Here is a 23325-nt window from a genome sequence, read left to right as displayed (position 1 = left end):
GAGAACATGCAAACTCTACACAGAAAGGCCTGGGATGACCAAGGTTCGAACCCACACCCTTATTGCTGAGGGACGACAGTGCTAACCATCCATAACATTATCTTTTAAATTCCATTTTATTCAACTTCACTCAACTTCTGGTCTGTGTCATGTCACCAGCATCCTCTGTCATTTAGTTGTTTGGAACACTAGTCCCTTTTTACTGTATGTCTTATCTGGTTTTAATCATGTACAGGATCTGAACATACCATTGAGGACATCACCATATAATTATCAGGTTACTGTGAATGGGAACTTGTGCGTGGTTGAGATGTTCACATTCTACAGTTGATGAGTTTTGAAGGTTTGATTCTGACATTTTTTAAACTAAAAGACTTCTATATTTAAATATTTATGAATTGTATTAAATGTAATTCCATATTAACATATGGAAGGAATATTTCTCCAACCAAAAATGATATTGGGGCGGTTTGGAGATAGCTTTGAAACAGCATTTAGAGGGATAAAAAATAAATAAATAAAAAAGTACAGAAATATATTTGAACAGTTAAATTAATGAATAAAATGGGAAATAGGAGATAAATTTAAAAAAAAAGGAAAGGAAAATCCCAGCCAATTTTTTGGTAGCTAATCAAAACATTTCTTCAGGTGGTGTGGTGGCACTGTGGGTATTTGGACTTAAAGTCTGTATTTCTAAAATCCTGATCCTGGTTATGGCCACTTGATTGTTCAGCTTGCTGCTCATGTTCTCTCTTGCAGGTTTCAGACACCAGAAGAGTTGATAGTGAAGACAAAATATCAGTATCTGCACTGCAAGCTGACTGCAGTGTCTCTCAATTAGAATTTCTTCAGTTTTCTTGTGCCTTTGATTTCTTTGCACTACTTTATTCAGTTCAGGCCAAATCACTGTAACTTGTCTATTCAAATATTTCCTTTACTACTTTAGCGGAGATTATTTCCTCTTTTCTGCATTTTTTAAATGTTGTTCTAATGGATTTCTTTCTTTCCTATTTATATTCCATGTCATTTTCCACACAGATGGATTTTGTGATGTAGAAAAAGGTGAGGCATTTTTAGCTTCCAGGGTCTCCAAAACACAGTGCCACCAACAGAGTTCCCCTTTCAGTTTGTCAGGTTTTAGAATCTGAACCCAAAAGCAGACAGAGACAGAGCTGGTAAAGATAAGATTATTTATTAATAACACAGAAAGTAATGAGGCAGAGTGGTTAGCAGGAGAATGGGACTGAGGTTTGGCTCGATTCCAGAATCCAAATGTAAGCTGGCAGGATTTGGCTGGCAAGAGGGTGGGACAGGTGTCTCAGGAAAGTGGTCTGGTGAGTTCTGTGGCTGGCTGAACTGACTGACTGATCCGGTCTATAGGGCTTCATATCCCGTAGTGACTCCCTGAAGACAGGGAAAATCCAGTTAGTTCGGCAGGCAGACAAAATATTTAACGTTTCAGGTTCTGAACAGACAAGTTGGCTGGGACGTGCTCCTACTAGGAATGACAACAATCCAGCAGGGACTGGATGTCTGGTCTGTCCTTCATAATGAGAGGCTGATTGGTGTGATGATGAACAGGTGTGTGAGTGGTGATTGCTGGCAGGTGTGGGAAAACGCCACACTCTCCACTGAAGAGGGACAAAGAGAACAACGCAGATAGACACACAAAACTGAAACACACCAAGAACTTCTCATTCATCCAAAGGCATAAATAAATCCATAACACACTCACTCCCAAGTGAGGTAACTGGCTCATCCAGGTAACTTCAGGTGTAACGTCCCGATTAACCCGTACTACGAAAGGTGGATAGGTGTTACCAGAGGTCTGTTGCCATGGCAATTTACTCTAAACTTTTGTTCATGGTTAACTCGAGGTTACCCACCACATCTGTACTCAGTGTTAATGATGAGAAGTAGGATCTTAATACACACCACTTATAAATATTTTTAGATTTCATCGTCCTTCATCGACTTCTTGCACTGTAGTTGAAGCTGAAATGAAGTTATTCTTAACACAGCAGCATTCATACAGCAAGCCCCGCAGCTTCGGTGATTTTAGAGATCATCCATCCATCTATCCATCTTCATCCGCTTATCCGGGACCAGCGGGGGAAGCAGCTCCAGCAGGGGACCCCAAACTTCTCTTTCCCGAGCCACATTAACCAGCTCTGACTGGGGGATCCCGAGGCGTTCCCAGGCCAGTGTGGAGATATAATCTCTCCACCTAGTCCTGGGTCTTCCCCGAGGCCTCCTCCCAGCTGGACGTGCCTGGAACACCTCCCGATCCAGTGCGAGCTGAAGGTCACGGACCGATGATGCCATCAGGACCACATCATCCGCAAAAAGCAGTGACGAGTTCCCAAGCCCACTGGACCGCAGCCCCTCCTCGCCACGACTACACCTCGATATCCTGTCCATGAATATCACAAACAGGATTGGTGACAAAGCGCAGCCCTGGCGAAGGCCAACCCTCACCTGGAAAGAGTCTGACTTACTGCCGAGTACTCGGACACAGCTCTCGCTTTGGATGTACAGGGATTGGATAGCCCTATGAGGGCCCCCCTCACCCCATACTCCCACAGCACCTCCCACAGTATCGCCTGGGGGACCCGGTCATACGCCTTCTCCAGATCTACTAAGCACATGTACACTGGATGGGCATACTCCCAAACCCACTGCAGGATCCTTGTGAGAGTAAAGGGCTGGTCAGTTGTTCCACGACCGGGACAAAAACCGCATTATTCCTCTTCGATCTGAGGTTCAACAATCGGCCGAACCCTCCGTTCCAGCACCTTGGAGTAGACTTTACCGGGGAGGCTGAGAAGTGTGATACCCCTGTAATTGGCACACACTCTCTGGTCCCCCTTTTTGAATAGGGGAACCACCACCCCAGTCTGCCTTGGGCACTGTACCCGACTTCCACGCAATGTTAAAGAGACGTGTCATCCAAGACAGCCCCTCCACACCCAAAGCTTTTAGCATTCCTGGGGCTTTGCCACTGTGGAGTTGTTTGACTACTTCAGTGACTTCCTCCAGGGAAATTGATGAGAAACCCCCATCAGCCTCCAGCTCTGCCTCTACTAGAGAGGGCATGTCAGTCGGATTTAGTTCCTCAAGTGTTCCTTCCACCGCCCAATTACCTCCCTACTTGAGGTCAACAGGGTCCCATCCTTCCTGTACACAACTTGGACGGTTCCCCGCTTACCCCTCCTGAGATGGCAGACAGTTCTCCAGAAACACTTTGGTGCCGACCGAAAGTCCTTCTCCATGTCTTCTCCGAACTTCTCCCACACCCGCTGCTTTGCATCTGCCACAGCAGAGGCTGCAGCCCTTCGGGCCCGTCGGTTCCTTGCAGCCGCCTCCGAAGTCCTCCGAGACAAAAAATCCCGGAAGGCCTCCTTCCTCAGTCGGACAGCTTCCCTGACCACCGGTGTCCACCACGGTGTTCGAGGGTTACCACACCTTGAGGTACCTAAGACCTTGAGACCACAGCTTTCCGCTGCAGCTTCAGCAATAGAGGGGGGCCGTTCCCCCCAATCACGCCTTTCCAGGTTTCTCCATCATTGCCCACATGCGCGTTGAAGTCTCCCTACTGGAGCCCCATACAGAACTCCATTCAGGGTCTCCAAGAAGGCTGAATACTCTACACTGCTGTTTGGTGCATATGCACAAACAACAGTCAGAGTTCCCCCCCCCCCACTACCCGAAGGCATAGGGAGGCGACCCTCTCGTTCACCGGAGTAAACGCCAACGTAGCGGTGCTCAGCCGGGGACTTGTGAGTATCCCCACACCCGCCTGGCGCCTCACACCTTGAGCAACTCCAGAGAAGAATTGTGTCCATCCCCTATTAGGGAGTACGGTTCCAGAACCGAGACTGTGCGTGGAGGTCAGCCCCACCAGATCTAATTGGTAGCGCTCCATCTCCCTCACAAGTTCCGGCTCCTTCCCCCACAGAGAGGTGATATTCCACGTCCCCAGAGCCAGCCTCTGCCACCCGGGTCTGGTCCATCGAGGCCCCTGACCTTCACTGCCACCCATGAGGCAGCGCACCCGACCCCTGTGGCTCCATGGCAAACCCGACCACCACGCGCTCGCCGACGAGTCCTCCCTCTGGGCCTGGCTCCAGACGGGGGCCCCGGGCTTCCTCCGGGCAGGGTCTCTTCTCCTCTTCCTCGTTTTGTCATCAAGGGTCTTTGTGAACCATTCTCAGTCTGGCCCCTCACCTGGAACCACTTTGCCTTGGGAGACCCTACCAGAAGCACCAGCCTCCAGGTTCACCGGAGCACGCAAACCTCTCCACCACGATAAGGTGATGGTTCCCGGAGAGGATTATTATTATAATTTATTTCTTTATTTTTTATTAATTAACTTCTAGAGATCAATTTAATTAATAAGTTAATTAATTAATGGGACTGTTTCTGTGATGTAAACTATCTGTAACCGATAATTGAATTAGGTAGGTGTTTTCACATATTTAGACTATTTTACATGTCCAAAATAGCTTATAGGCTACGGAGCCAGGGTGGGGATTAATAAACCAAGAAAAAAAAATCCATGATGAAAGTGTCAAATTTACAAGAAAATTGACAAATCCCTGTCAAAAAGTGACAAAAAATCACTATCACTCTGGTATTTTTTTCTGAATATGCCCACGGCAAAGTCTCTAAATTGCATGGTAGGGATTGTGGGCTAAATTCACAAGTATTTCCTCACTGCTAAATCTGATTGCAAAGTCTAATATAACTTTCCACTGCATGCATAATACACGGCAGAGGGGCGTGTGTGTGATGTTGCAGCCTTGCAAAGTAAAGTTTCCCTCATTAATGTGTGACTATAATGTCAGAGAATCAAGTTTTTAACTTGTAGATTAAGCTTGGAAATTTTGTCTCGGATTATTACCTCACTCCACTGGCTCCTTTTTATTTATTTATTTTTTTTTTTTTACAATGGACCTTATGCGCAGTTGTACCTTTACATCTTAATCATATTATAAATAAAAGAAGCCCGTAAAATATATAATAGAGATTTGAACTACAATAAGAATGCTGTGAAGATAATTAGGCTGCAAATTAACTCCATGTGACGCCAACAAGCCTCCCTGGCTTTGTCGGCTGCCACAGTGGTAGATTTGGCCATTAATGTGTCTTTAAAGTCATATCCTGACACAATCAAAATGCATTCTCCCTGGGGGAAATGAGGCGTTGAGAACAATCTCTGTCTGCACGGCCGAACAAGCCGTTTTTATGCGAACGCGCCACTGATGTCACTAGGCAGGTGTCAGGGCAGGGGGTTATTGGACAGTTCCAATGAAAACTATTTATTGCATGATTTTTGTTTTTATATTGTTTGTATTTGTGTGTGTGTGTGTGTGTGTGTGTGAACATAGTGATGATTAAGTGTTCAGACAGCATTCTATCATGCTTCAACACTTAACCATAAAACTTAAAATTAATTAAATGGACTCACATTTTCTCCTGTGACTGTCACCAAACAGACATTGCAATATGACCAATGGGAGCTGAGGGACAGCGTTCAGTCGGTCATCATGTCTGCTACCGCTCACTCACTGCTGCATAGTGAACTGCTAACCTGGCAGAGCACACTTGAACCTTGACACAGACGGAGGGAAAACTGTGCAGCTTTGAGCTTCAGCAGGCCATTTCAACTTGCTGACTTGTATCATTTTTACTGGAATGCAGTGAAAGGCCTTAATAAATCAATTAGATTAAAAGAAACATATCTGTCATGTTCATTTAATAGCATATTGGACACTGTTAGTGTTCGACGAGGGTGTCATAACATGGATTGATAGAGCTGAAACACATTGAGGGGGATTGATGGGGTTTCATTTGATTTCATTAATGTGGATCAGTGTTCAAAGGGCCAAATGATGTGCAAGTCACAAGTCATCTTTCAAGTGGCTTAATGCCAGCTCATCCTCTTTCTGTGGTGTGTAAGCATGATGGACAATTAACCGGATAGATTCTGAGACTGGAGGGGGATTTCTCTGATGGAGCGCAGCATGGAGTTTAAGTGTTTCTCTGTACAGATCAAAGCGCATAAAGTTTCACACATCAGAGCGCATACAGATGTGGCCACCGCATGCTTTTCTGACACTTTTAAGTTAAGTTCAGACTGAAGCAGATGTTATCACGATTACATATTAAGTCAATATAAATATATGTGTGGACACAAATTTGCCAATTCCAATTATAAGTATGAACAGTTAAGTATGAACATACGGAGACAACAAAAACAGGGGTTAGCAGAAATAGCAGAAAAACCTGGAGCTCCTATTAAGTTTTAATATCAGTCAGATGCCAGGGCTTAGCTGGTAACATCCACAGACACACACATAGGAAAAATGAGAGCACAGGTCAGCTCAAATGTGATTAAAGCTCAGTGAAAGAGGGCAAACTCATGTTGCAACCACCGTTGCAAATAGGTGGATGCTGACTGAGTTAATAACCCTTAATAATAACTGTGCTTATATAGGCCTAGTTTTGTACTGAACTGAACAGACCAAACCAAATTTATTACTCAGTTTAAGACAGAAAGTCAGAAACAGTGCCGAGCATCATAGCTGCATAATTTATATTTGCTGATCAACGTATTGAAGTGCATTGGAGAAGTGATGCAACTGCTTAGCTTTAAAAAAAAAATGAACAAAGTCAGAGACTACATCTACAAATTTATTTATTTGAAACAGCAAAGTAATTTGTTGTTTCCACCTCCACTTGGTGGTGTTGTTTAAGAATACTCATATTTCAGAGCATTTCACTTCAAGCAGTTCTAAAATATTACTAAATAATCTTGCCTTGCTATCTTTAAATGTGTTTCCCCATTATTACCCTTTTATTTGGCCCCTTATTACCCTGTTACATACATTTCAGTCTACTATTACCCAGATACACCCGTTGTTAATACCAAGCTATTATGTGACGACCCACTCCATGACGTGCTGCTACTGTTTATTCATTATAACTGTTCACCACAGCAATTCCTTTAATTATGTAAATACTGGACCATAACAATTCCTTTAACTATGTCAATATTGTACATATCCACACTCCTTTATATTTTATTTTATATTTTTAATCTGATATTTACATACTTCTTTATATACCAACTTTCTATCTTTACTTATATTCCTTTTGCGCAATGTGTGAAACTGTGACACAGAATTTCCTCTCGAGGATCAATAAAGTATTTCTGATTCTGATATTACCTACTGATTTCTTTGGTATTTTCACAGTATGACTGAATTATTACCTCTCTATTATCAAACTATTACCATTTTATTTCCGAGCTATAATATAAAATGCTACCAAAAATGCAAGTCCAGCAAAATTGTATGTATGTATGTATGTATTTTATATTTTCTTGACCTGCAGTACTTACTTTAATCATCATCAAGAGTCCATGTTAGTTGGGGTCTCGGGCCTTGTTGATGAGGCCAGCTGCAGTAGGGAAGAAACTATTCTTGTGGTATGAGGTTTTGGTCTTCATAGGCCTCGGTATCTTGCTATAGGAGTGTTTCAAAAACTGGGGTAAGAGGGGTTCAGCCACAATCTATCCTGCATGCAGGTCCAGTGGGGATGGCTGGTTGCAGCCCATCACCTTCTCAGCAGAGCAAACAATACACTACAGTCTGCCCTTGTCCTTACCTGTGGCAGCAGCGTAGCAGATGGTGACAGAGGAGGTGAGTCTGGACTCAATTATGTACCATCATTGACTTTGGTAGACTTAACTATATGAAAAATCAATGGCAGTCTCAAAGATGTGAAATGAATCTTGAACTTGAAGCAGGTTTTCAGCAGTAATGTAAACTATGAAAGTATGCCAATAGATAAATCTGCCCAATTCTTTTAATTTTGGAACAGAGAACATGACAAATACCAGGTCACCTGTGTAAAAGTTTGTGGACTACTTATTTGACGCTGCGAGTTTGGCAGATCTTTTTTTTTTGGAGCCAGAAGTGACCATGTTTGGATGAGATGTTGGAGTTGGGGAGGGATACGTTTTGCTATGCTTCTATCCTCATTAACAGGTCGCACTGGTAGCGACTTGTCAAGCACACGGTAGCGTCTATTTTACTCTAAAATCATTATTTACAAAATGAACGTCATGTTGTACTAAAGAAGACTTAAAACTAACAAATAAGACCATAAATTCATTTGTCATAGAATTCTCAACAAAAGACTTCTTTTGCAGCCAGTGGAGTCGCCTCCTGCTGGCCATTAGAGGGAATGCAGGTTTAAGGCACTTCCACATGGGCTTCACTTTTTCCACCACAAGGCTTTGTCCACTTGTTTTATACAGTCTGTGAAGGTGACCCAGGACACAGGCTGCATAACCGAATGCAGGTATTTATTTCTGATGTCTTAGTTGGTCACTGCTAAGTATGTAATTCATCTGAAAATTACCTGCAGGGGAATTAAGGATAGAAATTAATTACAGGCTTGAGTTGCTTCAGTCTGTGTGCTGTCATGTTGTGCATCATGTTCCATACCAGCAGGCCCTGTCACTTGCCTCTTGAAAGTGATTGCCATCTAACAAAATTAGAGAGAAATACGACACAGGACATTTCTAGTGCAGCAACAGAGCAAGACAATCAAGCTCCATTTCCCTTTACTGTGGCCTTGTATACCAAATAGCCATCATCACCTGGTGAGCCCAGTCATGATCTCTAGAAAAATGACAACAAGAACCTTGTACGGTCAATCGCTCTACCTGTCCAACGCTGAAACATGTTGGATTTATAAAAAAATACAGCTCCAAGAAGCATAAAACTGATTCATAACAGATGATATTTGGAGCAAAGCTTAAGGTTGAGAGGCTGGGTCTGACCTCTCTTTGAAATAAGTTTACATGTCAACAACTGATGCCATGGGCAATGTTGCTTTCAGGCACCCAGTAAAAATAAATATTTTCTGACATCTTGAACTAATGGTTGACAGCACTTTTCAAATAAAAGAAAAACAGCCTGTCCTCACCAGAAAACGACCATATAGTTGTTTGAGCAGGTTACAACCGGTCACAGTCTATGGTCCCGACCCATATTTACGTTGAATGTGGCCCAACCTCTTGTGGTCGTGTGATGGTAGCAAAGGAGGAAGTCAGGTATATAAGTCAGGTTAGTCAGTAGTATAAAAAGTGAGAAAGTAAGGAGGTAGATGCGCTGGACGAAACGTACTTACTTACAAACCACAATATTTTCCTTAACATAACGTTAACCACGGTGGGACGGTAAAAACGCTCGCATGTGTCATTATGAGAGGCATTGTTAAACAACCTATTTTGCCGTTTGGGTGTGAGGACATGGAGATGATAAGACATTGAGTAGTATTGCCAAGTGTGACCAGTAAATTACATTAAAGATGCAATGTGTAAGATATGGCCAGAATTTCAGGTTTTGCTAACCTTATCAACAGAATGTTAAGAAGAAACAGTTCTGACGTTATGTGAAAGACGTCTATGTAGGTTGCACTTTTGCTGAAATAGCTTGATGTCATTCACACATAAACAGAAACAAAATAAAACTCACCAAAACTGGTTAGTCTTTCCACTATTCCAATAATCACCAGCTCTGCTTTGATCAAAATAAACCCCTAATTTACAGTTATAGTACGTATAGTACGTGAAAATATTCTGACTCTACCCGCTGTTGCTGCCTCTCGCTCCTCTCCTGCTTGACGCCTCTCTTGTCCCCGCCTTGTCTAACCACACATTCATCCTGTCCTGTTTGGAGCCACCGCAAACCACCTCGTTACTGTATTCTCTGTCGTCAAATTGGCCAGCGTGTTCGTCCTAATCCAGCAACGTTCACTGGGAAACCGTGTGGTTCAGCATATTTGATGAAGCTGATGTATTTGCGTTATTCTTGCAAATCTTGGGTTGTATCCACATGGTTGCACTTATTGTAAATTGCTCTGGACCAAAGCATCCGAAAAATAAATGTAATGTAACACATAACCCAGAACAGATCTATCAGCAGTTGGTTATACAGCTAAACCCATTTCTGCTGCACTGTTTCACATTAGTATAACAGTCACTTTCCAGGCAGCTCTGCATGTGCTCAACATTTCTTTCAAGTTTAGTCCAGTTAACCCATTTCCATAATTCATGAGTTTATTTGCATTCTAATTTGCAAAAAGACTGAGATATGTTCAGCTTTAATTGCCAATGGGGCTGAAAGGTCGGTTCAGTCAAGAAACTTATGACAGTGCGTGACAGCCATGTGCAAGCTCGACAAAAAACGAAACAAAACAGGGAGTGACAATTAACTCTGGGTTTAAATGGGCTCCCTTTGACCTGCTGTCATCAGGAGAAACCTTCAACAAAGGTGAGCCACACGGTGCTTCATTAGAGTAAATGATTCTCATTTTGTTTGTTTTTACATGACTGACTTACTGTAGCTGTCACAGTCAAGATAATCAGGAGACGATTATACACAAAATGTCACAAAAAGAACACTAGATAACAATGACAACCTAAAAAATCTATCTAGTACAACAGATTTCAGTAAATACCACTTAAGTACAACCTCAAAACATTAGCAGTCTGACTACAAATGTGTCATCTGGGTCATCTTGGGCTTGGAGACTACACCTTTTTAACATTACAAACTGGCATTGACCAGCCATGGAAGGGTTAAAAATACTTTTGGTTGGATCATGACAAACACCAATGTGTTTGGAGCTTGCCTCATACTAGGGACTAGTATGAAAGGAAAATAAAATGGTAAATGGCTCCACACAGGGTGGCTTTCAATTTTATTTATGTTACACAATCTATGGAGATTTTTTTAACTTATCTCTAGTGTAGGCTATATATCTATATATTTCAGTGAGGAATATTTAGACAAAAAAAGGCTTTGTGTGTCAAATTTTATTTTCTATTAGAGCTAAACTCTCCCACTGCAGACTGAGATATCCATCAAATCACTATTTTATGATCATGAAGTGCTATGACAAAATAAATGATAAAAGTTAATGACAACATCAGTGACCGTAAGTGCCCATGAATGACTGTGACTGTGTCTAAAGTATGTTGACTGAGTGTATTAAATGCATTTTTGTATTTCAACATAAGCTTTATTTGATTGATTCTGTTAATTGCAAGACACAGGACAACCTCTCTAACATACAGAATAATGACAATAAAAATTACCCAATTCAACATAATGGGCAAAATGAGGAAAATAGAGATTGATAAAGTGCAGGTAAACTGACTAAAATACACTAACTAAAAATAAGGCTAACAGGATTGTCACTTCTTGACCAAACTATTCACATGATACTGCACTGCATGTAAGTAGAGTGGGATGTCCTCCCACAGGCTGTAAAGCACTGAGAGGGCTCGTCAAGGACATAGACGCTCCATTCGGCCTTGTTATGTCGTCGACAGAAAATGGCCCCTACGGTGCTGGAATATCCACTTAAGGCTAAGCCAATCTCTTCCTTTTGCATATCGCTGAAACATCACTTAACATTTCACCTCAACACTTCAACTTCTCAGTGTGATAAAAGTGACACATATTACCTACTAAAGGAAATGGGAGCATGAAATGGCCCATAAATTGTAACAAGCACTGCTCTCTCCGGAAACATACTGATGAGTTCTCCAACTTGGGTCTAAATATTATGACTCGGTGAGGATGTATGTCAGCTTCCGACAATCAACCAAAGGGCAGATGGTCAACTATTGTAAAAACCACATATTGTCATGTTGTGATCGGAAAGTCAAAGAACCTCTGTATGAAAATATTTTAATCTTCTTGAAAAGTGTTCGGGTTAAGGTCAGAGCTAGGTTTGCAGTCAGGGTTTGAGTTAAAAGGTAATCATTGTGCTTAGGACAGGGTCAAGTTACTTTGACAGTCCTAGTCCTATGAGGTCAGGGGTATAGAAACAGTAAAACTATTCCTTTTAGTGGATAAGTATTTGTGACCTTCATAGCAGTGGCAGATAAAACAACTTGTTGGGCTAAGTATAATCATTTCTGTGGTCCTAGTTAGGTTTAGATCAGTGGTTCTTTTTCAAACCTTGCTCAGATTCTTACTATAAGAAGCACTTTCTGGCGTGAGCCATCACGGAAGCTCCAAGACCACCACATCTGTCAGGAGACAGACCAATTATCTTGAGTTGGACTGGTGCCCTACACGACATTCTTACTTTATTCCCTGTTAAGCTGTGAAGCTCCTCAGCTGTCCTGACATCTGGATTTTCATTAACCCCTCTCCAATGCAGCTGTCAAGGAAGTCTGGATATCTGGGGCCTCATTTATAAAAAAGTGTGTAGGATTCTCACTCCAAGTGCACGTGCATACAAAAACTGAAAATTGCATGTACCAAAAACAAATATTTCTGTAGGTACCTTTCCCATTATAAATCATAGTCCACCTGGAAATGTGTGCGAATGAATCAGCATCATATCCAGCCCTCTTCATGCCCACATTCAGCCATAAATGGTCGATGCAAGCACCTCATGAATATTGATGCATAGAAATGAGCCCGCTTACATTGAATAATGTCAACAACAACCAAGAGGAAGACGGAAAAATAATGAAATTTTCTGACACAGAAATCAAGGTGCTTGTAAGGGTGAGGAGGTAGAAAGCACATTATTTAATAAATAGGGTTCTGAAGCAAAAGAAAACGTTAATTTGTTAACTTAGGTTCGGGAGTGGGGCCAAGCCTCAACCACACCTCAAATTACCTGTCAAGCCTATCCATACCTGTGCTACTCAGCCGGCCCCATTTGTCTCAGATTGCTCGATCCCAACCTCCCTATCCCTCCACCTCATCCGTTCAACTTCCCCCCTCATCCAGGCATCCCTGCTTCCCTCATGGTGTTGGTCTGTATAATGCTGGACTCAGTTCAGCACATAGATCAAAGAGCATGTCTCTATGAAATCTTAATCAGCGTATTATTAGCTAATCATCATCATGGGCCAGGAAATCCCGGTGGTCCCTGAACTCGTTCCCTCCTAATCCTTATATTTGAATAGTCTTCTGCAGTGCCAGCGTATCCATCAAGCAGCATTATGATTTGATTGATCTTCATATGCTATTACAAAATGTTTTAAACATTGGACTGACCTGCTTCGATGTATATTTTAGTGGTAGGAGGCAGTGTGTGTTTACTGAAGGGCATCAGTCTGATCTTCTTTATATTAAGAAGGGGTTCCACAAGGCTTTATTTTGGGGTCTCTTCTCTTTTAAATTTTTATTAATTAACTTCCATTACTATGCAAAACCTCATATCCATTTATATAGAGAGGATACCGTAAAATATGCTGATCAAAGAAGTGTTTTTCCATGTATGTCAAAAAGAAGCTGGTATTCCGGTTGTTTTTGGCTCTTCTTGACTATGGAGACATTGCATTTCAAAATGCTTCACAAACTGATTTGGCCAAATTTTATTTAAGTCTTTATGCAGATTTATTCATAATTGTCGCTTTTGAACTCACCACTGTTTAATGTACAATCAACTGCAATGGCTTTCTCTCAAAAATCAACACATTCTCACTCCCGCATCACATATTGACGCTTGGTCAAGGCCCTTTGGTGTCGCTTTTTAACGCCCTGGGTACCACTTTAGTGTCATTTTTAGATGCTCAGCGGTCAAGTTAGCAACAACAAACATGAAATGTCCAGTAAAGTTAGCATCAATAAATATGCAACCTCTGGTTAGACTTTCAAAATAAAACGCTAGCGCCATTTTGAAACGACACGTTATTAGAGTCGTGAAACGTTGCAATTTAGTTTGGTTTAGGCACAAAAAGTACTTGATTAGGTTTAGGAAAAGATCAAAGTTTGGGTTAAACTAACTATGTAGGTCAGTTAACACGTAACTTAACTTATGTCACTTGCGTAACTTAAATAAAAATATTTAATGTTAATTTTTACTTTCACACAGGACACGAACCCCACGTCTCCTGTTTCAAAATCAGGGTTCTGGCCCTCCATCCACCCCAGCCATCTCTTTACTCAGTCTTTTCTTTTCACTATGACGCTATACTGATCCCCAGTGCGTTACAAACCTACCAACTTCTCTGAAATCTCTGCAGTACTTAATAACTGTCACTTTTTACTGTTGTTATAACACTGATCTGGGTATGTGTGTGTTTTGTTTTTGTACTTATATAATTGGTCAAATTGTAACTGTAACCATGTCTGTTATTTGTTGCATATTGTATTGTATCTTATATTATTATGTACAGTATGTATTATGTCAGAACCACGTCAAAATTGAGATTGTACACCTAAAGGGGTTTTATCCTGAGAATCAGTTTGAAAATATCATTTGAAGTTTGGCAGGCGAACAATTCTTTTGTGTCATTTTGCTTGGCCTGCATTATACTGTATATACTGGGATTGATGTTGAGAATATGGAGTGTAGCGATTGTGCGAGAGCTGTTACTGGCTTTATGTCCAGACTTTGCCAATTTATACAATCCATATGTGCAGGTGGTGAAGATGTGCCAGGTGAGAAGACAGAGTGTGTGTTTGCTACCACGGTGTCTCCAGTGTGCTCCGTGCAGCTGACAGCACAGTTGTGAAGGCAAAGACAAGGATTATGTCAACTTGGATCTCCTTAGTGAATGATTAAGATACCCTCTCTCCCAGTTAAGTTGACCAGCACAAGCATCAAGGATTAGTAAACGGGCGATGACCAGATTGCCTATTGACTGGCCCGCATCGCTGGAGAGGCATTTATACAATGGCAATCCTGCTTTCTCATCAGGTCTCCAGGTCAGCTTATGTCTGCCATTCCTGTTTGCATGAAGGAGGTGAAGCAGTATTGGGACACCATCTCTACCATCTTTTTGACATAGCAGTCCTGGGGAGAGAAAGTGTATTTTTGATTTGATTTGGTAAAAAAGGGAGAGTTATGGCTCTGCTATACAGTGTTAATTTTCTGTTTCTATAGAATTTATTTGTTGTGTATAGGTTCATGGTCTGTTTCAGTAAATTTGGACCGGATGAGGAGGTTTTATAAACTCTGGTTCTTTGGACTGAAATTACCCTATGGTTCTGGATGGTTGGGTGTTGTGACTGCATGTGAGAGAAGTTATGTTTCGTGGGGTGATGAAGTCCTCCTGTGTGAGAAAGTGGAAACTATAGGTTTTAGTTGTGGTTGGAATGTGACTGTTAGGGGGATTGGAGTGGCCACCACCTCCAGACAGAGTGAGGGTAGGGTTGTGATAGGCATAAAAGGAACACTTGAAATGGAGGCTGTTCCATACTCTATATTGGATCCTGGCTGCCTGAGGCGTGAGTGGAAGCAAGAGAGGCCACGGTACTGTTTTTAATTTCCAGGAGAAACCGTTTTGAATAACCTCTCTGTCAGAGGCTCTTTGGTTGATTGTTGGAAATTGGAGGAAATACGGTGACATCGAATGATCTGAATGTTATTATTCCTTTGGATGTATGTTTGTTGTGGTAGCCTGCTTTGTATAGCAGAGCGAATGTGTCAATGGCCTGAAAGTAAACTTTGATTAGCATTTTTTATGTGTGGCATATCTTTGGTTAAACTCTGGTGTCTAAAACTTAACCTGATATGTATGGAGCACTTGATCTGTATGGTGGGTATTGAGGGTATCTACAGCCACGTTTCCACCACTTTTAGTCTTGAGTACCTCTTTTCAAGGGGCTACTGTAAAAGGTTCCTGCAGCCCGGTGTCGTGTGTGTGTTTCCAACACAGTCTAAAGACCTGCGAATATTAGGCAAATTATTACAGTCATCATTATTTATGTGACACATCAACATCAGCACAGTAACCATGGAGGAGATTCAAGTTGTGCTGCTGATTGTGATTTATTTTTTTGCAAATGTGGTCATTGAGTCAGTGGAGGAAAATAGACACGCAGTAATGCCCGAAATGCTAGACTTAAAGCAAGTAATGAATTTACAAGCTATTGCGGAGATTGACTGTGCGATGACAGAGGAAGTCACGCCTTCACACACAGAAAACAAGAATGGTAAGAGTTTAGTGTATATGTATCACGTTTAAGTAAATCACAATTGTGAAAAATGTTATTCTAAACTACATCAAATTCTTGTTGTCACCTTTTGTGTGTATTTCAGATATGCGAGTACAACAGAATGCTCTTGTTTCGCCATGTGTTTGGATACACAAAAGAACAACAGTGGTGGGAAAGCATTGTCAACTTTCACAGAGGCCTAGTGGATACAGAATTTCAATATGTCTAAGGAAACATTTCTGCACCTGTGTAAAATGAATGGTGATGAGTACAGAGAAGAATGTGGTATCACTGCATTAAACCAACCTGACGGAACTGACATCTAGTGCAAAGGATGAGGGGCTAGATGCACGTACAGGTCTAATGACAAAATCTGAACACATTATGAATTGTCAAGATTACTGCTTACAGAGCTGAAGATGTCTCTTAACACCTTGATGCCTGAATTTATTTACAATTATATAAGAAAATGCGTTATTTCTGTTTTCATTTGCTTTCAAGCTGATGCTAAATTAAGTGGAGATTATTAAGTTGTCTATAGACAACACATAGAATAGATATAAATTCAGGTATGATACAAATTAGCGGCAACAGGCATAAACCTGGAAACCTGTGCTTGCAAAAAGTTCCTAGGTACGTATCGAATATGCACAGGCATTGGGGGAATACAGACTATATCCAGTCTGAATGGAATCTGTGTGATGCAAATTCGCAACAACCGGCATTAAGGGGTTACAAAAGCATTTTTAAACATTAAAAAATTGTTATTACCATATGTCATTAAATGTAAACAGTTTAACATAGATAAACTGTCAAGATTCTTCCTGTATACACGTTGTACGTCACTTTTTATCTTCATAAAATCTGTTGTGATTTAATAAATATTCCAGCAGTAAGCAAGACTTTTTACGAGGGACCTAAAAAAGCGTCTGGCCAGGATTTCTAAATGCCAAAATGTCTGGGATGAGACTTTTGCTTTTCAGTTGGCATTCATTGTGTGCATTTTTGCATTGCTTTGACCCACACCCGCACGATTACATTTTACTCTTTGGCGTACCGGGACTTTTTCTTGCATAGCAGCACTTCTCACAAGCTGCCGGTACTCATCAATGCCCTCTCCACTGGCAGAGAAAGAATAGGGGGAAGATCAGGTGGATTTTTATCTGACCAATCACAGCTTGGAAGGGGTGGGACATTAAAAAAAGGTTACTATAAACAAACTGTAGGCAAACAAAAGCCAAATAAAGTGATATAATAAGTGACCAATAAATATATTAGCACTATACTAAAATAAAATTTTATATATATTATATATATTGTCATAATATTGTACTAATACACTCATAACTACACTTAGTACCTCCTCCAGGTGGATAAAGCCTCTGCAGTGGAAAGTTATGGATTTAGCCAGAGCGCCATCTTGAGAGCAGCACGTTGCCCTTGTTCTGTTTTACTAAAATTATTGTTGTAATATAAATTGTGCATGTGTGTGAAGCAGAATGCATGCTCTGCAAAGCTGGTATATATGTGTCAGTGTCAAGTAAAGTCGCTAGCAATCTTGAAGCCCACTTGCATTTCCTATTAAAGTCAATAACATAGTTGCCAATAAGTAGTTTAAGTGCTGTGAAACCCTTAAATGGTATAAATTTAAGCAGCCAAAGTTAGGAACAACATTCAAGTTTGTTTCTGCATCAACTTTAAAGGCTTCATTTACTTCCACAGATGCAGAATAATTTGTTAAGTTGTTGAACTCATTACTTGATCCCTGAAAATTGTATCTCTGAAATTTACATTATTTATCAGTTGTAGTGAGCTAAACTCTATCTTTACCTTCTTTGGTTATTCTTCAGCAATTGAAGTACCAGGCTATGCAAAACTAAAAAAATGGCGGTGTGCCAGTCACGTGGCGAGTGAGTGTTTACAGTGATTAGTTCAAGGAAAGCAGGGAAAACAGGGAGATCATACAAGATAATGTCTGTTTAATTATCACGGTGCATTACAATGTAACTACACCCTGCCACACAGCATGCACAATGAGTTGTCCTCAATGGGTGGATGCTGGCGTTGCTTGGGGCAGAACCTAGCGATTGTGTACACATGTGAAAATAAAGCACAGCAGTATCACAAGCGGATTTTCAGGCTGTGTTATAGTGTCGTAACTATCAATTATGGACGAGACCCACCAGTGAATGCTTCGCACACTGGCAGGTCTCATTACGACATATGCTCAGCCTTTAACTCTGATAAAGGATATTTAGCGATCACTTTCACAGACGGCTGAAATCTGTAAAAGCCCGGTCAGCTAAGTGGCCAGGATAATGTTAACACAGTGTGCTTGAGCACATACAGCAATATCTAGCAGTGGACGTGGCAGTCTGTAAATCCACAATCAACATAAAGCTCAGCACATAACCAATACAGTTATATCTATATCTCGGCCCAGACACTTTGGTCAATCTCTTACTCAGGTCGCTCTTGGTAGCAACCATTATAATGCCAGTTCTCAATGGGAATGTGTCCGTCGGAGCCATTTCACGGATCGGATCCTGGCGAGGCCGTGTTACCGCTCGGTAGCGGGTTCACGGTGAGTATTCCAGCGGCGGCAGCGGGCGGAAACAGTCCAGTTGACTAAGATTTGGGGAGGTAGGACATGTGGTTATCTTCTTCCCTATTGAGCACGGAGTTTACTTATACCCGAGGGCGTTACTAGGGCGACCTGCAGGATTACAAGCGCAGCCAATAGTGGCTTTTAGGTATGACGTTTTGGCGCTTGTTTTACTGTCCTTTGTTTAAAATAACTCAAATTCAGGCTTTGGGAATTCAACAGGTCAAGGTCAGGCCTGTAGGATGGCAGGAGACCCAGTCTTTGTTCTACCACACTGTCCTGGTCTCAACACCCCCCACCGGCAACCAGGTGGTGGACCTGGTGGAGTCCAACCATCGCGTAGGGGCAGACAGCCACGATCCTCCACACCAGGCCCAGGCACAGGTTGCGCCTGAGTGGCTGCGCCAATACCTGCTTTCTAGTCCTGATGGAAGTCGCGAGGAGCCGGCAGACCCTGCCCCACACATGCAGCACCTCACTAAACAGAGGGTCAAGAAGCTCGAGCTGTGCAGCAGTGGGGATTCCGCAGAGGTTGTAAAGAGCGCAGGGCCCACACCGTCCACCTGCTCCTTGATGAATGCAGCATGAGGGCAGGGAGGTGATGGACAGCCAGGGTGTGCAGCACAAGCATGAGCAGCTTGTTTACAATTTGGACCCAGGGGCAGACCTCTTCTCATCTGCCAGTAGGCGAGTCTGGCCTGCACCCTGCCCATGTCCCCCGCCCAGTTTTTTCCCGGGCAGCCCCCATGTCAGTGCCGAGATAAATTCCCAGCACCCCTGAACGTGCCATCCCCCTGCTGGAATGCCCACCCACGTGGGGAGCAGGCGACAGCAACAAAGTGCGTCAGCATGTACTTGACCAAGTTAACACGGGAACCGGAGACCCGGAGATGTTCCAAGGCCCTCTCCAAATCAGTCTCTGTCCTGACCTTGATGATGACGTTGCCGCCATCACGGAGGAGGGCCAGGGGCTGGATTGCCACACTGAAGAGGAGGGTGGACAGGAGGCACCCCTGCCTCATTGACATCTCCAGCGTGAAGGCCTCCAACACCGCCCCATTGAGCTTAAGTCTGCTCCTAGCACCCCTGTACAGCAGCTCGAGCCCCCGAGACCAGAAGACATGGGAGCAGACATCCTTCATCTTCAGTACATCCTGAGGTGCTGCCACGGCCCCAGTAGAGAGCTCATCTAAGCTGGACCCCAGGGGAGGGGCCCTGGGGCCCCTTCAGAGCTGGAGGTCTTAGACATATGAACTCTTGTTGAAAAGACCCAGTCAGTTGACCCCTCCTCACCTCCGCTGCTAACAATCTGAGGCTGCCACTCGAGGAAGGCAGCATCAACCCTCGCCACCATGTTGTCGTCAGACACACTGCTCGCACGCTTATGACAGATGGCGCAGATAGGGCACTTCCGGGCAGGGCGCGCCGTCGCCTGTCTGGTCTCCGGTCTACTCACACTCGCATGCATAATGTCCCTGTTACTGACAGCGGATGCAACAGAACTCAGGGCAGGCCTTCAGAACATTGCTGCAGACAGAGCCTGCAGAACCGCGCCTACCTGTCATGCACCACCCTGAAAAATTCCGGTTGCAGCGCAGTCAGGAAACAGGGTTAATAAGGGTGAGACTGTACAGAAGCTGTGAATTTTACTTTAAGCAAGTGGGTGCCAATTGCAACATTCATACCGTTCCACATGCGGGCCATAATCGAATGGGCCAGCCAGCTCAATTTAAGGGCCAGGCAATTTAAGGGATAAGACACATACCTTTGGTGTGAGAGACCCGGGTTCAATTCCCCAATGTGACACATCCACCAATGAGTCCCTGAGCAAGTTGCCCCAGAGGCATGTGACCTCTGACATGCTTAGCAATTGTAAGTCCCTTTGGATAAGCATCAGCTAAATTAGTGAATAAATAAAATGAATAAATGAAAAAGTGAATACCCGTTTACTTGAATAAAAACTAGAAAAATGTGGGTGTTGTTAAACTGAACTGGTTGTGTATTTTGTGAATGGTTGTAGCTTGCATTTTAAGACTTTAGCAGGAAAAAGGCTACTGCTGGTAACCTACCTTGGCGTTTGTTTGCAGCACGCACTGGACAAGGGCTGCTGGTGGTCGCAGGGGAAAACACACTGATCTCTGCAGCCTGGGGTTCAGTTCTACACGATTCTAGACCACTGGCGGTTGATCTTAGCATGTAGGCGAAAGTACCTGTTGCTAACAGTAGCTTTTCGCTAGAGGAACAATAGCATGACATAGCGTTAAAGCAGTTAACATGCCTTTTGTGAAACATATGTGATGTACCTTCAACCAACTTCTTATCTATTTTTCTGTCTTGCACCAATAAGATAGTAACAGAGTTAAATGTTGTGGCTGTGCCAGAGAAGGCTGGCCTGTGACCCAGCAACGCATCCAGACGGTCAAACCACTTGTTATTCCGCCGTAGAGCTGCTTCTGTTGTTGTGGTCCATGTTTTCCTGTAATCCTGTTATAATTTTTTTTTAGCTTCTCCCTGTTTTCTGGTGTTAATAATAATGTTCAGCTTAGCTTGCTGGATATTTTTGCATACACCTTATGTGATGGCCACAGCCAGGTTCCACACAGTCATCTTAAAAGCAGTAACCTCATGCACTTACAATTTTTGTTAGTTTATGCAGTTATTTTCCTTAGGATTGGTTTATATACTTTTCAGACACATTATACATACATTTGTTGCAAACATTTATTCGAGTACATACGTATAATGTACAGGACACTATTTGTTTCACCTTCATATACTTTATTTAGTTGACCGTAAAAAGTTGCCTTTTGAAGTGTGCACAAGTTACTTTTGGATTGTCTTGCTCTTTGGATAACCACTTTCTTTTGAGCTTACCATTGTTGGGGATTTCACACTCTGGAAGGATCCATGCAGTCTGCTGGCTTGAAGGGGTGTTGCCTAGAGATGAGGTGGCCCAGTTGGACACTACCACTGCTTGTTATGTCCGGGGGGGTATTGCAACACCTGTGTAATACCCATGCTGTCTGATCAGCATCTTGATATGCCACACCTGTGAGGTGGATGGATTATCTCGGCAAAGATTTTGACACATTTGTGAACAATATTTGAGAGAAATAGGCCTTTTGTGTACATAGAGAAAGTCTTAGATCTTTGAGTTCAGCTCATGATGAATGGGGGCAAAAACAAACGTGATACGTTTATAATTTTGTTCAGTGTATGTTGTTGAGGTCAGGGAAACAGTGGGAGTTGTGTTAAAATCAGTTTGTGTATATAACAAACATGTTGTTAAGGTTAAGTGAACAATCATTGGCAACATGAAAAAAACGGTAGCTTTCCAGATCAAATTCAGGTGTTTTGTTGACCTCCTCCCTATGCAGACTTCTTTGATCCAGTCATGAAAGCCACTTCAGAAGCTTTGTCACTTGGGCATAAACGTTTGTCATTTTGGGGCACTTGTTGTAATGGCTAATGCGACCATTCTTCTATTGAGGAAAGTCTCCATCTGTAGTAAAGAGGATGGGTAAGGGGTTAAGGGTTTTATCTTCCTGAAAATTCATACTCAAATAGAAAAACAACACACAGCTAGAAGTCTTCTCTTTCTATTGCATTACAGTTTTCAAAGAGCAAGTGAATGTGAGAGAATGAAAGAAAGGATTTGCTAGAAAATGAGAATCAATGATAATGATGGAACAGCAGAGGGTAATTGAGTCCAATCTACAGCAGGCCGGATTAATTAAGGGGCAGGGGAGAGGACCTATAGATTCAGCTCCTAAAGATCTCTCTAATTGGACAACAAGATTGGTAAAGATTGGGACATTGTGTCCACTGTTTGTTTCTTTACAGAAATAAATGAAAACAGGAACAATGCATAGAAACATTTCTTTGAAACCTTTCCAATGTTTTTTAAAGGAAAACTTTACCAATACTTCCACAACAGTTGAAAGGTGAATTCCTTCTGTGTTTAGAATGTGTGTGCTTTTAATTAGAATGAGGAGCAGAGATAAAATCACATGGCATTTTAAACAAGTAAAATTTGTGTTTGGTTTTAAGATAAGTGAGTTGTTATTTTTATGATTTTGCATTAGCGCAATCTTATATAAGTAACAGATACAAATTACAAGCATCTATAGGGAAGCAACATAGCAAGAATTAACAGCATGTGTGTCATGACATGAGTGTGGGACTAAGGGTGCTTTCACACCTGCCTCATTTAGTTCGGTTGAATCGCACTAGAGTTCGTTTTCCCCCTTGGTGCGGTTCGTTTGAGCAGGTGTGAATGCAGCAATTGCACTCGGGTGCGCACCAAAAGCTGACCAAACAACAAACGAACTCTGGTGCGAAATGCGTTCAGTGATCTTATAATTGATCTCTATAAGCCGCTATGTTTATGAAAATCATTTTATAAGGTATAGCCTACTTGACAGCGCGGGTATTTCCCTGATTAATAGGTTAAAATCTGTTTAAAAAAGGGGGCAAGTAGTACTCTGTTTACCCTGTCAGTTCATTAAGTCCATAAAACATTTGTGACAGCGATACCACAGTATACTATAGGTTAATAAGCCCCGAATTATTCCTGTACATGTCCTGTTTTTTACGTTATTATTCATAACAGGCTATGCGGTCGATCTGCTGTCTAGCATTACTAATCATGCTAATAATAAATTATTACTTCGTGAGCTCTTTGCGAAACAGATAAGAAGCATTAAAGTGCTGCACAAACTTCTGTCA

General features: G+C 42.2%; 1 long non-coding RNA gene across 1 annotated transcript; it reads right to left on the bottom strand.

Moving 5' to 3' along the window:
• Positions 1-1243: 1243 nt before the first annotated feature.
• Positions 1244-21525, bottom strand: LOC123978290. Its single transcript, XR_006826908.1, has 3 exons — positions 21472-21525; positions 20667-20830; positions 1244-1404 (listed from the first exon to the last, which is right to left on the bottom strand). It is a non-coding gene; the product is annotated as an uncharacterized LOC123978290 (long non-coding RNA).
• Between the last annotated feature and the right edge of the window lie 1800 nt (positions 21526-23325).

The sequence above is a fragment of the Micropterus dolomieu genome, linkage group LG10, assembly GCF_021292245.1.
Source record: "Micropterus dolomieu isolate WLL.071019.BEF.003 ecotype Adirondacks linkage group LG10, ASM2129224v1, whole genome shotgun sequence".
NCBI classification, from domain to species: Eukaryota; Metazoa; Chordata; class Actinopteri; order Centrarchiformes; family Centrarchidae; genus Micropterus; species Micropterus dolomieu.
Note: the sequence above shows the minus strand (reverse complement) of the source record. Positions and strands in the feature narration are given on the sequence as shown.